This window comes from Stegodyphus dumicola, chromosome 8 (genome assembly GCF_044657685.1).
Source record: "Stegodyphus dumicola isolate Sdum_Otavi_A_Nest chromosome 8, ASM4465768v1".
NCBI lineage: Eukaryota > Metazoa > Arthropoda > Arachnida > Araneae > Eresidae > Stegodyphus > Stegodyphus dumicola.
The window spans coordinates 193,027,904-193,041,546 of NC_140775.1; positions in this window are offsets into that span (position 1 = coordinate 193,027,904).

The window sequence follows — 13,643 nt, forward strand, 5'->3', positions numbered from 1 at the left end:
TTCTTTGAATTATATTACTTACAATCTTTTTCTGAAATATTTTTGTAATACTTTTCCATATTTCTTAGTTTATTAATGTAATTATAGATGTTAATAATAAATTGAGAATATTTTTCTAAAATTGATTTTGGAAACATGAATTGCTCTTCCTGATATGCAATATTGCATTAATACTAGTTAGAACTTCATTTAAATTCATGGATAAAAACTAGTTTTGATGTTACAGAAATATCACTGCTGATTAAGGTGTTTGGTTTGTTGAAGCTTTAAGTGCACACAGCTTTAAAAGCCACCGCACACTGCATCTTACAACATAGTGAGGGTTATTCATTAATCATGTAAACGGCCTCAACTTGTATAACTTAGGATTGCAGTCTAATACACCCAAAGGCAACTATAAACAATAAGTGCATGGCATTTTTCTAAATATTTTTTTCATGCATAACATTTTATTGTGTAATTCTTTTAGCAGGAGATTGAATCTTATCACAGATCTATATCTGTGGTGGTTAAATTAATATATTGCTTACTTTGGAACTTGCATTGATCTGCTTATTTGTCAAATACAAATAAGCAGACCATTACACATCATTTACTTCCTTATCCTATATATGCTTATTTGTCAAATACAAATAAGCAGACTATTTGTCAGATACAGTTTCCATTATACATTTTCTAGGTACAAAAAATCTGTTTGAGTTATTGGGAATAAGGTTAAATTATAGATGATTATTCTGTACACGTTACTCACACGTCTAAAGTGAGACAAGGATCTGCTGGAATTCATCTTCTTCCATGTAGATGAATTATCTGGCCAAGACTTATAGTACTTGTTTTCTCATTTTTGGATATGTTTAAGTAATAGAAAATTTTTATTGTTGTTACTTTTTCAAATCGGCGATGTTTCTACGTAGAATGATCAGGTTTGAGATGCATGCCAAGCAAAAAGGCAGCTACAGACCAAACTATTGATCATACTGATTTATGCTACTAAATGATTTTTCTTCAGTATGGATGTATTTTACTTAATGCCATAGGGAAATTCAGAATCGGGAATGTTTTATTATGAAAAAATTTCCGTTACAAATATGTGAAGCAGGCAAAAAAGAAAAAAAATATGTACTAAAAAAAAAAAAAAAAAAAAGTTGGTGGTGGTCAGATTTCGGACTTTGTATGGTAATAATTAATTGGACATTGCATTTGCATATTAGAAGGAAAGCATCCTTCTTGCATAATACAAAGAATATATAGTTTTATATGCTTTGTTGTTTGTTTCACATTAAATTAAATATAGCTAGCTACACACAAATAAACACGGGGTGTTCTATTAGCTACTGAAGCCAAATTTTAATTCATAATTTTAATAATAAGGAAGATATTGCATTTAAATTTGAAAAATTTAAAGCATTTAAATTACTGCATTTTGCGGGAAATGTGATGACAGCATAAAATGTTCTGAAATTTGTTGCTGTTTGCATTTATACTATACTGAGCCAGGCATTCCATATTTTGGGAAATGCACTGTCACTGCCTGAATTTGCTGTTTGCTTTCAAGTTCATGATTTGCTTGTGTTAACTCTGTTTTTGTATTCTGTAATATCCTAATAAAAATAACAATGTCACCTCAGGAGAACAAACTGATCAAAAGCTTTTTCGAAACCTTGCGGTTGACCAAAAACAGCTGAATTTCAGCTATTTTGGCATGTGATGTCGACATATTGCTCGGTCCTTCACAGTCTGGATCATTTATTCTTCCATACTCGACTTTGATTTCGAGTTTTTTGAATATGGTCCAAATGTTGGATGTATTTGGCTGATGTTCGCTTCCAAATTTCTACGAGAATTACTGTAAATATGACTTTATTGATTATCTTTATTAATATGAGTGAAAAATAAATACTGTGAGTATACTTATACACTTTTTTTTTAACTTAACATATTAGTGCAGTATCTCCTTCCTCTCCATACACACACACACAGAAGAAATTTTAAAAAAATGACTTAAAAAGAATATTTATTGCATACATATATATCTATTTTATGCTGTAATTAAGAAATTCAATCTAAATTTATCAGTAACCTTATTTATAATAGTTTTCATTTCTTCTAGTTTGGCAGAAATTTGAATGTTTAAGAATAGATTCAAAAGCAGTTAAGCAAAATTATCTCAAAAGGCTCTATTCTAGCAGATATCTATTGCAGTTTCTTTTATTGTAGTCAAATACAGAGGGTGTTTACACATTTTTAGAATGATTAAATATTCGAGCTGGTAGTTTTTTTTCTGGAGTATAAGTCTGCCTTGTGATTTCCATGATAAAAGGGCTTTTTGTAAAATTTCTGGGAGGGGGGGTTGATTTCCATTCCTCCTCCACTACTTTCCAGAGTTCATCAATCATGGTGGAGTTGTGTTTAAAAAGGACTTTAAGAGACCAGAGACACAATAGTCCATAGATGGAACATCAAAGGCCTTTCCAGGAATACCTTGAAAAGATATATATGCAATATCTATATCAGTCTTCTTTTTTTTCGAGGACTGCAGCGGTACTTTTCGAAGTATGACATGCTGTTTTGTCTCAATGAAGTTTCTTTCTTTGAAAGACATTGCGATAAATAATAGAATTTCTTTAAATATTGGACTAAAACTTTCTCCTGAAAGTACATTGAGTTGATTTTAACATTTTGTTCCATTCTCATTGTGTAAGAGAATCCTGAGACAGTCATAAATCCGTTACTTAATCAATCTTTGCATTGACAGATCAAGTTTGTACATTTTTCTCTTCGGTTTTTGATAATAAATAGACCTTTTTCGTTGCACTCATTTTGGTAAACCCATACTTCATCAAGAGTCACAGTGTATTTCCATTTAGTATGTTAAGCTAAATAATTTTCATGCAGGATTCCACAAATTGTTCTGCTTTGAGGATCAAGCCTTGGCAAAAGCTGGTGAATATTGTACTTTTTTACTTCCTTGTACGAAGTAAAAAGGAAGTATTGTAATTGCGAAAAATTTCAGGCAGCGTATTTCAACGAAAATATCCAATTTAACGATGTTTTTGTGTGATATCTGTACGTAAGGACAGAATAAAAGACTCATTTCCTCCAAAAAAATTATAAAACTGCTTTAAAATTAATTCTGAAGAGAATTTTTTGTGGCGTCTGTACGAACGTATGTACGTATCTCGCATAACTCAAAAACGAGTAGCCTCAGAATGTTGAAATTTTGTATATAGGACTGCTTTAACATGTAGATGTGCACCTCGTATTTTGGTTGCAATCGGCCGCACCAAACGTATGTAAATATGTTTATATATATGTATCCACTCTGTTACCCGGCTCACTGATCTCAGTTTCTTTACTCTTATATGCTTGTAAATTGTACATTTTTTGCTTTAAAAATTATTGAATTGTGTTGTTTTTATCTTCCGGTTAAGGTTTTTATGCCTTTAGTAAATCTGTATGCAATATTTTTAGAATTATCAACAATTTTAAAGTTGTTTAAGTGCCGCTAAGCCTTTTTCTTATGGCGGCCATTGATTGTTTACATTTGAAACAGCAGACTAGTGGATTTGTTGCCAATCTAGAGAAACTTAGCTTCGTAACAACAAAGATAACGCCTTCATTTATTATTGCCAATTAAATCATGCTTAATCCTTTCTGGAATTTTTTCGAGGAAGTAAGTGTTTAAGATTTACTTCGTAATTTTTAATATAGATATTTTGAGTTTTTATGTGTTTTTGCCTTCTCGCGAAGTAAGAACTGAATTAATTAAATGAGAAATACTCAATCGTCTGTGAAAAACTGCTTCTTTTTTGTTTTGTTTGCTTAATTTCTTTTATACATCGTTTTAGCTTTATTATAGTATTTGAATAGAACATGTGGCAACGATTAGATAATTCTTTATATGCTGTAAATTTTGTGCATTATGAGTTATAATATGAACGAAATATAATACTGTTAAGTGAATCTAGCGCCAGAGTGTCGCTATAATAAACAAATACTAGAGTGAATTTTAAAGAATGCATTTATTCTATTGTGGTTTATGCACTGTCAACGAAGTAGATTTACTTCAATCCAATAAGTTTAAATGAAATGCAAGAAAAAATGCGTATAATTTAATATTCCGCACAAGGAAATCATGTGGTGTACACATCAGATTTTTTTTTTTAGTTTTTAATTTTAAATTTTGGTGTATTATTTTATTTATTGTTGCTACAGATGTGTTTTAAAAACTTTTCAATTAATTTCTGCGTCCACAGATTTTCTCTTGATACCAATGATTTAACTTTGGAAATATTAGAAACAGTATGCGTCTTTTTCAAGTATTCGTTTGAGACTCTTTGTGGTTATTATGATTGACAGTTCCCTCCGATTAATAATTTTGCTTATTTTGTACTTAAAAATTTTAATACCATGCATTTCACAACGTTTGTAAAATGTAGAATAGGAATATTTATTTTCGGAAAGCACAAAATCATATTCTTCAATCCACAGCTTGTTTTATATGCGACATTTTGAAAAAAGAATAGTTTAAAAGTAGCAGACGATATTTCTCATTTCAAATAAGAAACTGTTGGCAGAAATATTTATTCCAAACCATTTTCTTTCTTAAATTCTTTATCGAAATCGTTCAAAAAATGTGTAAACAGTGCACCATAAGCGGAAATACCATTTAATATTGTATTCAAGAGAAAAAATACCATGATCTGGCTGTAAAAACCATTGGAAGTGGAAATTCAACAAAAAGAACGTATATGAAAATGGAGCTTTGCTTGTTAAAACCGAATTGTTATGTGCATGGTTGCCGGAGTTAAGCCTATTTTAAAAATTTGATTTCTACTAAGGTGGTTGTGCAAATATGTAAACAACAGGATAAAAAATAAGATGCACTGATGCTTACCGGTGAATCACTACTCGTTTTGCAACAATTAGGTACTGTGCTACAGGTTCTTTTCTTCTCTTTTAATTTCATTGCAATATCCTTCATTCGTATTAAAACTATTTCGTTATTATTCGTATTAAAACTATTACGTTCTCTTTTAATTTCATTGCAATATCCTTCATTCGTATTAAAACTATTAACGAAATTCCAACTTGTGGAATATCTTGTGTATAAAACACACAGTATTTTAGGTAAGTTTTATTTTGCATTCTTATGTTTATCGTTATCATGCTTTTTAAATGCTAACCACCGAGTGATTTTTAATAGCTTGATTAGTGTTACATTCTTGCAAATAGCATAATTCTTGCATAATGTAAGGTAAATAGTCTTAAAATTTTTTACCGTTACTAAAGCTCAGTGTGCTGAACTTAATTATTATGCGTATATAGAATTTAATGCTTAATAATGACCATAAATAAACTTATTTTGTTTCTGCGTTTGTTAAAATTACATTTATCCAAAATATATTTATCAAGAAAGAAACACGAAGAAAACATTTTTGATATGAACATTTTGACTGATTTTTGAATATTTGTGCTTCAGTATCTCGTTTGATAAATGTGCTTAATGGTTGCGCGCAGTATATTCAAAATTTTTAGCTAAAATTTTTTAGTTTTTATACATTTCATATAAAACTTATATTGAAAAGCTGCAAATCTATCTAAATATTCGTATAATTCAAAGAGGAACATTAAGAACACGTTCTTGATGTACACTTGATGTTCATAAAGCAGGAAGGAAAATTTTTTTAGGTAGGTACACCGAAAAAAAAAAAAAAAAAAAAGACAGTTCCTTCTACTGAGCCGATTGACAAAATTAAAACTGCGTTTTTCATGTCTCGAAAGCGCGACTTAAGATATACAGTGTTTCACAAAAGTGATGGGACACTTGTGCTTTACAAAAGGAAACTGTAATAAAATAAATTAAAAGAACATCTAACATTTTTTGTGGGTGTATTTCACACTTAAATTTAGTAACAATTATTACATAACATACATTTTCTCAAAATATTAATTTAATAAAAATACAATTGTTTAGAACGGAGCAAAAAATGGCTCACATAAGTGATGGGACACCATTAGATACTACTACGTACTACAATAAAAACATTTTTTGGTGTTTTTATTTTTACTCAAAAGCAATTGGCAATAATTTATAAAATCGTCTGAAGTATTTCTCTCCAGTTTGTTTTGGAATTTTTGTGTTTCTTAGCTCTGTGCAGCCATGAATGCTAAATGAAAAGAAACTTTGCCTGAAATTCGAAAATTAGTTATTAATTTGCATATTGAACGTGGAAAGAAATTAGATATTAGAGAAACTGCTGAAACAGTTAAGTTGAGTCATTCGACAGTTTACAATATCATTAAACGATATAAAAAGAATCATATGATTCAGGATAAAAGAAGACCTGGCCGACCATCAAAGCTATCCAATGGAATAAAGCGAATTATCGTTCGAAATATTTAAAAAAATCCAAGAATGATTGCTCCTAAAGTTGCTGCTGATTTACAAGCATTATATGGAGTAATTGTTAATCCTGAGATTATTAGAAGAGTAATTTGATCTGCTGGATATCACGGTAGAGCAGCCAGGAAAAAATTCTTCGTAAGTGAAAAGAATAGAAAACTCGGACTGGCTTTCGCAAAATCCAACATAAATAAGAATTCTGATTACTGGAATGAAGTTATATTTGCTTATGAGAGTAAATTTAATATATTTGGCTCTGACGGTAGAATCTTGGTGTGGAGAAAACCCAGGGAAGAATTTCGCAAACAGAACTTGGTGCCAACAGTAAAACATGGTGGAGGAGGTGTTATGGTATGGGGGTGTATGTCGTCCGCTGGAGTTGGTAATCTTGTTTTTATTGACAGTATAATGGATCGGTACAAGTATATTGACATTTTAAATCAAAATTTGAAATCTTCAGCACGAAAATTGAACCTTCATAACGATTTTAAATTCTACTAGGACAATGGCCCCAAGCACACTGCTTTGAACTCTGGCTGCTGTATAACTATCCTGAAATAATAAAAACACCACCACAATCTCCAGACTTAAATCCCATAGAGAATATTTGGCAAGAATAGGAATCAAGAATTCGCAAACACACCATTTCTTCAAAACAACAATTAAAATCGGTGCTTCAAGAAGAATGGGGTAAAATCACTCCAGAAATCGCAAAAAAATTAGTCGAAACCATCCCAAGAAGATTAAATCATGTTTTAAAAGTAAAAGGATATCCAACAAAATATTAAAACCTTTTAAAAAGTAAAATTTTTTGGATAAATATTTGATGGAAAAGTAAGTGTTCCATCACTTATGTGAGCCATTTTTTGCTCCGTTCTAAACAATTGTATTTTTATTAAATTATTATTTTAATATTTTGAGAATAATTGTTACTAAATTTAAGTATCAAACACACCCACAAAGAATTTTTACATCTTTTTTTAATTTATTTTACTACAGTTTCCTTTTGTAAAGCACAAGTGTCCCATAACTTTTGTGAGACACTGTATATTATATTTATATATAGCATTGTTTTAATATAGGTATTTTGCCACAAAATTGGATATTTTTCTGAAATGAAATGCCAATTCTTTTTTCCATATTTCGGTTCTACGTCTCAAATTATGTGTAAATATTAAATTTTATAAAATTTGGAGAGAAATTCAAAAATTTATCTTTGCTAATTTTTTTGAGTTTGCGCGAAGAATAACTTGCTTGGCGAACTTCTTAATTTATGGCAACCTATTTTCCTTTCCATTTTTAAATTATGCACGGGCGGGGAGAAATATGACATCGTTCCTACTTTTAAATAATTTTCACTAAGTGCCTAAACCACATTTGATGTTTTATCGCTTTCGACAACTATGCCGAATTTCAAAACGCTACAGTATATAAATTTACGTATATCTTCAGAAATTTTAACTAAAAAACTCTTAATTTTTTCCCTTTTTCTTAATTTATAGGGTATAATTCAATTTTTTTTCGAAAAATTATTTAAAAATACAGAATTTTAAAAAAGTCATAAAAATTGGGCGAATTTTATTTGGAATGAACCTAAATTTCGAAATGTGAAAAGAAGTTATAAGTTTAATAAAAAAAGAGAGATTAATACATATATATGAAATTCAATTAAAATTAAGGAGTTTAAATTTTGAGAGCTAATTTTTTAAAAACTACTCTTGCGATTTTTACAAAACTTAAAAATACAGAATTTTAAAAAAGTCATAAAAATTGGGCGAATTTTATTTGGAATGAACCTAAATTTCGAAATGTGAAAAGAAGAATCAAATAAGTTTAATAAAAAAAGAGAGATTAATACATATATATAAAATTCAATTAAAATTAAGGAGTTTAAATTTTGAGAGCTAATTTTTTAAAAACTACTCTTGCGATTTTTACAAAACTTGGCAATTTGGCATAATTTGAGTCCTAAAATCGAAATATGGAAAAAATTTGGCATGTCAGTTCAGAAAAAGTCCGATTTTATGTCAAGATACCAAAATTAAAACAATGCTATATATAAAGCTAATACATATCCTAAGTCGCGCTTTCGAGACATGAAAAACGAAAGTTGCATTTTGTCAATGGATCCAGTAGAACGGGAGGTATAGAACTGTCCCTTTTTTTTTGGGGGGGGGGAGGGCAGTGTACAACTTACAAAAGCTCACTTAAACAAATTTTCTATATATTTGTATATCTAACCGAACATTCCGTTTGCAAGTTCTGTCGTAGATATTATCTCAACTGGGAAGGAATAGGAAATATTTTAAAATAGAATTAGTGCTTTTAAGATCTGTTCTCTGTGTGTAATTTTTACATAATTTTTCCTCATTTACAAGAGGTGTTTTAGAGGTACTTATTTCAGAACTTTCTGGTTCTTTGCATTCCCACGAAAAGTTTCGATTTAATTGCCGACTTCATTATTTGCGAAAAGAGTTTCTTTGCTCGTTTCGGCTGTTATTCGTCGTAAATAATAATAAAAGAAGAATTTTTAAGAAACAAGAAACTTTATGAGAAAAAAGTATAAGACTGAAATTTACACTTTTTTCCAGCCAGTCCAGATCCAGATTTAGACTTGAAAAGGCCCTAAGCTATTTGAGGTATGGGGCTCTTTATAAGTATGTTATGATATATTTTAATACTATTTGTACTATATTTTAATTTGGGGCGGGGCCCTAAGCTTTAGCTTGTGTACTTTATACGTAAATCTGGCTCTGCAGCCAGTGTAAACCCTTCCCCTCCAAAAAAAAAAAAATGCACTTGATGTTTTATATCCAGGTAATAGAAGTTGCTGTTTATGTTTATAATCCTTAAAAACTAATTTCTGAAGGCAACATACTGTTATTTCAGAGTGAGTTTGATGTATTTGTGGGACATTTGTTACTGTATGAAAATACTTTTTTTTTTTTTTTTTTTTTCAAAATATATATTCTTTGATCGGATATGGTATATTTGTTCTACTGCTTAATATAGGAATAAAATATTCTTTGATAATGCCATCTGATACTTCTTTTTTTAAATATTTAAAACAATTGTGTTCAAATTTATGGCATTTCTTAAAAAGTCGCCTTTTTAGACCGAAGGCACAATTTGCTCAGAAGGATATTATTAATTTCGTTTCGCATTTTGCGTTCGAAATCCATATAAATGCCGGTTCACTTTTCAAATTGCTGCCACCAAATATTAGAGCCCTGTATTATATTTAAAGAAATTAAATAATAAAGAATCTGCATTAAATGTATGTATGCTTGTCGTATTGTGATAAAACAGTCTACCTAAAAATCTAGAGCCATCTAATTTTGTAATCCTCCTGCGAATATGGGCATCTGGAAGCCCAAATTTAGAATTCGTTTTATTATCTATTTCATATTTTGTGAAACTTTAGCCAAATTTTGATTAAGACTCAACGATTTCAAAGCCAGCAATGGCAACAATGTACGGAGAAAACATTTTTTTATCAGTCTCGCGCGCTGAAATTCTAAAGATATGCTCATTTTAAAATTATTTTGTGATACTGCTGTTGAATTTTATGGTTTAAGTGCGAAGAACATGATATTCAGTAAATAAAGGTAACACACAAAACGTTAAAAAAAAACGCCTCTTTGGGAGTAATGTAAAATCTGAAAGCTATGATTTATATATATATATATGATGTATCAGCTTTAGTCGTAGCTTAAATAATCAGATGATAAGTTTAAAAAACAGGATCCATTTATTATTATTCAGGAGAAATAGCAGTTACAAAAATCAGATATCCGGAGTAAATAAAAAGAATTACTAATAACTTTTTGCATGAAGTTTACTGCATCGTGACATTAAAGAAAAAGCTCCCGATATTCCTGTTGCGAGTCCTTTTATAGCCTCTGGAAAGGCGGAGCTTCCAAGAAATGACGTCAGCCAATCCAGTTCGCTTTAAATACTTCCAGAACATTCAATGACTGTAGTGTAGAAAAGGCGGGAAAAACAACTTGACTATGGGGCTGTGGATTTAATTCCACGTACTTTCAAATAAGAGACCGTCGCCATTAAAAATGAGAAGAACATACAGTTAGAATTTTAAGTGTATTCTCGAATATGGAATTTTATTATTACAAATATATATATATATATATACACTCTTTTGGAAAAAATTGAAGCACCAAGAAGGACTTTTGCAATCGTGATGAAATTTGGTATGCAAAAACATCTTGATCGAACATGCAATTCGCAAAGCATAAAACCATTAACAGAGGCGGAAAATTTATCTTTTTTTGTTGCTGCCATTGTAATTCCGTAAAGAAGCCACTAAAAATGTCATTACGGAAGTATCGAAGACCTTACAGACAACTGAACGACTTCGAACGTGGTCGCATTGTAGAGTTGCGTGAGGCTGGGTGGTCATACCGAGCAATAGGCCGCCACCTGCAGCGTACAGACACTGCTGTGCAAAGATGTTGTCAGCAATGATTGCTACAAGGAAATGCCGACGAAATGACCAAGGAGCACCTGGAAGACAGACACTGCTGTGCAAAGATGTTGTCAGCAATGATTGCTACAAGGAAATTGCCGACGAAATGACCAAGGAGCACCTGGAAGACCAAGGAGCACAAATGCGAGGCAAGATTGGATGATTGTTTCCCAGGCCCGAACCGTCCCTACGGTATCATTGTCGACTGTTCAACGCACTACAGCCATGTTTATACCGTCCACCATCTCACGGCGCTTGTCTGAGGCGCGGTCACGCTCACAGAGGCCTTTAAGACGTTTGCCTTTCACCCCACAACATCGGCGCAGTCGTCTGGAGTGGTGTTGCAGCCGATCATCATGGCTGTCATCAGATTGGCATCGTATACAGTGCAGCGGTGAATCCCTCTTCACTCTTGAAGCAGATGACCACCGTGTTCGTGTCTGGAGAGGAAGGGGCCAGCGGTCCCAATCAGCCTTTGTTTTACAAAGGCATACAGCCATACCTCCTGGTGTGATGGTCTGGGGCGCTATTTCTTATGTCAGCAGGTCATCTTTAGTGATCCTCCGTATATCTTTAACAGCTCAACGATATGTTGATACCATCCTGCAGCCGGTTGCATTACCCTTCATGGCACGTCAACCTGGGGCCATTTTCCAACAAGATAATGCCAGGCCACATACCGCTCGCATAAATCTGGACTGTCTCCGTGCGGTTGATACTCTTGTGATCTTGCTGGACAAGGAAGCTCTTGCGTTGTCTGAAACATGGTAGGCCGCCAGATTCGGGCACCTCAAAATATCGCAGATCTGGAGCGGCAACTGATGAATACCTGGCAGAATGTGTCGCAGGAGGACATAGGAACCTCTACCACTCTTTGCGTCGAGAAATTCAAGCATGTATTGCCGCCAGTGGCGGTTCGACCAACTACTAATTTGAACAATGGGTGATTGTGAGCTGTGAACAGGTACTATGATCTTGATTTTTTAATCATTTTATTATCTGTGTATGAGCAAAGACATACAGCCATAACCCTTCGTGTGATGGTGTGGAACGCTATTCCTTATGACAGCAGGTTATCTTTAGTCATCCTCCGTACATCTTTAACAGCTCAACGATATGTTGATACCATTCTGCGGCCGGTTGCATTACCCTTCAACCCTGGGGCATTCCAACAAGATAATGCCAGGCCACAGAGCGCTCGCATATCTCTGGACTGTCTCAGTGCGGTTGATACTCTTCCTTGGCCAGTCACCAGACCTTTCACCAATCGAGCATGTCTGGGAAGGCCGCCAGATTCGGGCACCACAAAATATCGCAGATCTGGAGCGACAACTGACCCCACACATCGGCGGACCACACATGAATGCTTGGCAGAATGTGTCGCAGGATGACATTAGGAATCTCTACCACTCCTTGCCTCGACGAATTCAAGCATGCATTGCCGCCAGTGGCGGTTCGACCAACTGCTAATTTGAACACTGAATCGGTGATTGTGAGCCGGGAACAGGCGCTATGACCTTGATTTTTAAATCATTTTATTATCTATGTATGAGCTATACACATATTCAATTTTATCAAACGCAACAACTTCCTTCATGGTGCTTCGATTTTTTTTGCCAAAAGAGTGTATTTTTAATAAGGCCTACAAAACGTAACTCCTAAATGTAACTAATATTATAAATGTAGTATGAATATCGTTTTAAAAATGTCATTAAGAATTTATAATTTCTTGTGGCGTCATCTACCGGAATGCAGTGAATTTTCATTTTTATTCGATAAGGGCAGAACTTCTAACTAATTCGAGCGCAATGACAAGAATAATTCATTTGAAAATTATTAGTTCATAATGTAATTTATGTAAATAAGGCAGTAAAACTAAACTATCGAATTCATTTAAACGATGTTTTTGAGCGACATCTCTACGTACAGACAGAATAAAGGAATCTTTTTTTTCTTTTCTTTTTTTTTTCTTCTACTTTTTTCCCCCCAAAACGGACTGTAAAATGGCTCTAAAATGGATTCAAATGAAATGATATATATATATATATGTGATGTACCAGCTTTTGTCCGGCATAAATAGAATGGTGAAGAATCATAAATGTAGTCGTAGCTTAAATTATCAGACGATAAGTTTACAAAACAGGGATTCATTTATTATTACTCAGGAGAAAATAGCAGTTACAAAATCAGATATCCGGAGTAAATAAAAAGAATTACTAACAACTTTTTGTATGAAGTTTACTGCGTCGTGACATTTAAGAAAAAGCCGCCGATATTCTTTTGCGAGTCTTTTTATAGCCTCTGAAAGGCGGAGCATCCAAGAAATGACGTCAGCCTCGTCAGCCAATCCAGTTCGCTTTAAATATTTCCAGAACATTCTATAACTGTACGTGTAGAAAAGGCGGGAAAAACGACTTGACTACGGGGCTGTGGATTTAATTCCACGTACTTTCAAATAAGAGAACGTCGCCATTAAAAATGAAAAGAACGTACAGTTAGAAATTTAAGTGTATTCTTGACTATGGAATTTTATTATTACATATATATATATTTTTTTTATTATTTTTTTTTCCGTCACGTCTGTACGTATGTACGTGCAGAAAATATCTGAGAATTTTATTCGAATTGAATCGAAATTTCGAACTGGTAAAGAAAGAATCAAATGAGTTTAATAAAAAAAAAAACAAAAAAAGATTTTAATAAATATATACGAAATGCAATTAACACTGGGGAGCTAAAATTTGGTCAGCT